The following is a 4930-nucleotide window of genomic DNA, read 5'->3' on the forward strand; positions in this document are numbered from 1 at the left end:
TAAGCGCATAACTCGAGAACGGCTGAACCGATTTCGATAATTCTTTTTTTATTATATTCCTTGAAGTACGAGGATGGTTCTTATGTAGAGAAAACGTAAATATGTACCACGGGCGAAGCCGGGGCGGACCGCTAGTCTTATATATAAAAATGAATCGCAAAATGTGTTGGTAAGCGCATAACTCGAGAACGGCTGAACCGATTTCGATAATTCTTTTTTTATTATATTCCTTGAAGTACGAGGATGGTTCTTATGTAGAGAAAACGTAAATATGTACCACGGGCGAAGCCGGGGCGGACCGCTAGTTTTTAATAAATTAAGCAGCTACGTTACCATGACAACTGAACGAGCGGCCGTCCAATTACGAGAGACCCAAACCATTAGCCGACTACCCTCATTTATATTATCATTATTAAAATTGTGTCTAATGACCATAAAATATTGTATAATTTTTACATGGTAAATACAAAAATTATGTACGAAATTTAGAAATTCATGACTTCACAGGTAAATATATGAATGAAAACATTTTCTGAGAACACAATAATTGTCTATTATTATAAAATGTTTAAAAGACAAATTCAAAAATTATTCCGTACTTATAAATAAATTACAAACGACCATTATTATCGTTTAAAATGGGACTAAAACGAGTATAAATGAGGCGAGGTGAGAAAAGCGTAAAAATAGGTGTTTTTAAAATGTCCAAAACCGACACTTTACCCGCAACATAAACATGCAACATATTAAACTGCAAGTCATGTAAGTCATTTATTAATTGATTAGTTTGCTGTATACATATTATATTTAATATTTATCATCCGGCTAGTACCTACTACCTATGACCGGAAAGACAAGGCGTGCACGTGTATGCATATAATGAAGACGAAAGATTCATAGACAAAAACATTCTTTTTTTCTTTTAAAAACTGCAAATCCAAAGATACAACGTTCTTATTTATGTGTTAGTGGTGTAAGTATCAAGTAAGTACCAATTGCGAAAGCAATTTTAATTACAGTATTTTGCCAACAGATGTCGCTATCACCATAATATCATATTTAGATCGCGCTATTGTTATTTTTTTCCGGCAACGTAAATAATCCCTAGACCTTAGTTTAGGTATCGCTTCTCGGCCTTTTGGCTAAGATCAAAGTGTAGTATCTGTTCTTTTCAGCTTAATATCTGAAAGTTCCCGCACAGCGGGACCAGTATATTAAACTGATTTTTGTAAACCGACGGGATGTTCGGGGCTCGCTCCACTCCCGTCACGGGTCGGCCCGGCATTGCAGTGCCGCCGGGATTGGCCCACATAATAAACACATAATTAATATTAAAAAAAAAGGCGGGTTGCACTCCGTGAGTGCCGGCAGAAGTGAAAACTTGATTATTGACGTTGAGCATGTTTGATATTTACGTCTTAGCTTTTTCGATCAGGTCACGTGTCCTGACGCGAGTTTAAGATTATTACAGAAAAAGTGCTCAACGCCGCTAAAGAAGTTTTACTTCAAAACTTCTGTGTTTTAACCATGTCTCTGTTTTTATTGGACAATTTTATATTTGCAACCACAAGCAAGTAATGTTTGCAACTTTGTGATGTCCAAAAAATAAAAATGCTTTCAATCTAAATACAATAACAAAATATTTTCATTTTTATTTATTAGAACCTGTAGTGTATCCGATTAACGCGCTCATACAAATTTTGCAACCTGATATTGTAAGTATACATAGAAAATAGTAATTATAACTTGTACTGTAGAGTGTAGTGTAGATTATAGAAGTAATGTGAATCAACAACAACAAGATAATTATATAATTATAAGAATAAATTATGTATTATAAATTATAATGGTATTTAAATTATCTACCTATCTTATCGATCTCAAGACCGTATAGAGATAGTATCAAAAATTCATTGCCATATTAGTATGCATTTTTTTACAAAAACACAAGATAACAAGGCACGTGTCGCTCAGCCAATCAGCATGCAGTGTTCATAATACAGCCCTAGTTTGTTGATAGTCTGGAGTCCACCTTTTCGTGGCTGAATTAACAAAATATTGCAAGGAAATACGTGATATCAAATTTGATCTGCAATTGGTACTTAAAGATATAATCGAATAATAATTAGTGATATAAACATGCAAATCATTGAATTAATTATTATGTGCTTGCGGCTATTTATAGTTATGTAACTTATTTGTTTTTACTATAGGTATTCATAATTGTTAATGCATACGCGAACACCATGATAATTATTAATCCATACTAATATTATAAATGCGAAAGTATAACTCTGTCTGTCTGTCTGTTACTCAATCACGCCTTAACTACTGAACCAATTTGCATGAAATTTGGTATAGAGATATTTTGATACCCGAGAAAGGACATAGGATAGGTTTTATCTCGGAAATCCTACGGGAACGAGTTTTTCTTTGAAAACGCGGGCGAAGCCACGGGCGGAAAGCTAGTAGTACTAAATATATGATATAAAATTAAGATGGCCCTGGATATCGCTGGTCTTATCATAAACATTAATATTTAAATTTTAAATAAATAATTTAGCAGATGAGTTATAAAATATAAAAAAATAAGAAGTAAAATGTATAAAACATATATAACTGAATCATGAATGTAAAAATATGATTTAATACACCGTGGGATTAGTGGGATTCCGGATTAGACATTTGTTGGATGAGTGGGATTAGACAATTGCATTATTATTTAATATCTTATAGCTTCCGCCCACGACTTTCTACGTGCATCCCTGTTTTTCCCCGTTCCCGCAAGAATTTCGGGAAATCCTTTCTTAGTGGATGCCTACGTCCTAACATCTACCTGCATGCCAAATTTCAGCCCGATACGTCCAGTGGTTTGGGCTGTGCGTTGATAGATCACTATATCAGTCACCTTTGAGTTTTATTTAAATAGATTTAGACAATACTTTATTGATAACTATATATAAGATACTTGATATTATATTAACCCAATAAATCTAAGAACCATTTTTTAGGAACTAAATCGGGAAGTCTGCGTATCCTAAACGTTTTCTTTTTATTGGCGTCTAGTTTTTTGTGCAAATATAACAGGCACGTACGACTGTTTGACATTTAAAAAATAAATTAAATTCACGAGGAAGTAACCTGAGATTATAACAAATTCGTTAAATAAAAGTTTTGTAGAGCGAATCCATTTTGCGAGCTACGCAGTTAGTTACGTTTATTTTGATGCTACTGATTTAAGCAGAATAGTATAATAAATGTATATATGTATTTTAGAGAAAAAGCTGAGCAAAATAATATATACATGGTGCAAGATTTAAGAAAATCAGTAGTATTGACTATCTATAAACTATACTAGCTTCCGCCCGCGGCTTCGCCCGCGTGGTGTTTTGATAAAAGGTAGCCTATGTTCTTTCTCAGGGACTAAAGATTGTCTGTGCCAAATTTCATCAAAATCGGTTGAGAGGTTTATGAGGGGAAACCGTAACAGACAGACAGACAGACAGAGTTACTTTCGCATTTATAATATTATAGTAGGGATCATACAACCTAAAAATTTACGTCAAAAAGTGTCAAATCGGTTCTACCTCTACATTTTAAGCAGCCTATCTGAATTTAAAACTAACTACAAGCTGTTACACTCAAATACTACAAAATTTAGCATTTACTATCCGAATCGGTGGTAGTTTTTAAAATATGACTATTCATAAATACTTGAGTTTATACGAATAAACAATAATAATTATTATAATAACAAAAAACCCGACTCCTAATTTATGCAGCCTATTCTAATTACAAGGACAATTCAAGTAAAAAGTCAACAACATAGCCCTCCTTTTTTCGCAGTCAGGTAAGTTTTTGAGGTCTTTGCGGAAAACATCGTAGCCTCAGCCGCGACCTCAAGCGATGGAAACTAATAACTTTCGCGAAAAACTCAATGAAATGAGGAAAATCATTTCGCGGTATTGTCATTCATTGTTTTATTCAAGAATGATTTACATTAAAGACTTCCGTGGTTTGTTGCAATTAATGGTTTTTTAAATTGAAAATATTTTTTGTGACACAGAATATATTTTATGCTGTATAGTCTGTATCTAGACAAAGAAAAGAACGTGTGCGCCGAGCACACGTGTCAGAAGTGAAACTTCTTTGGCAAGATACAAATATAGGTACCAAATTCGTCGCCTGCCCTCTCAAGTCTCAACGCGCCTAAAGAAGTTTCACTTCAAAAATTAGTAAAGAATTAATTTTCATTGTAACATTTTTCTCTTTTAATAAGAATATTGTGCAATAGTTAAATCATTTATTATTTTTCTAACGTCACATCACAAAATATACTTTAAAATTCAAGTCTTTAAAAAAACATTGGATAAAATTAATTTAATATACAAATTAAATAATATTTTAATACATTTTAAAAGCTTTTTATATTACATGTACGTCATCACCTCGTAAGAAGTAAATTGATTTGAAATATACAATATCTAATATGTATTTTACATATAAAATATTTCAATAACAGAATAAAGTATGAAAAACATAAATAAAACATGTGTCCATAACCTTCGTTTTTGTTATAAAACACTAGCTGTGCCGCGCGGTTTTACCCGCAGTGCTCCGTTCCTGATGGTCTTAACGTGATGTACCTACCTTTCTCATATATGATATACCTATAGGTTCTGATAGAGTTTAGAGAGATATTAGAGATAAAAGTAAAAAGCATCAAGATAGAATATTTTATCATCAATAGACAATAGACAATAGACAAACATTTATTCACAAAAATAACACATTATTACAACTGAAAATCACAATACTTAACATAGAAAAAATACAAATAAAAAACACAAAACACATGACAATTTAATACATAATAAATAAATAAGTAAATAGGTTGCTAATAAGTGTTATGGCTGTGAAAGGGTCCTGG

General features: G+C 32.6%; 1 non-coding gene across 1 annotated transcript; it reads left to right on the plus strand.

The window, feature by feature from the left end:
• Nucleotides 1-1122: 1122 nt before the first annotated feature.
• On the plus strand, nt 1123-1315 carry LOC149479150 (U2 spliceosomal RNA). The gene has a single exon (XR_016317392.1). It is a non-coding gene; the product is annotated as a U2 spliceosomal RNA (small nuclear RNA).
• Nucleotides 1316-4930: the final 3615 nt, after the last annotated feature.

The sequence above is a fragment of the Colias philodice genome, chromosome 21, assembly GCF_061535455.1.
Source record: "Colias philodice isolate Cphi_HAF_F1 chromosome 21, ilColPhil1 Martin Lab GWU primary, whole genome shotgun sequence".
NCBI classification, from domain to species: domain Eukaryota; kingdom Metazoa; phylum Arthropoda; class Insecta; order Lepidoptera; family Pieridae; genus Colias; species Colias philodice.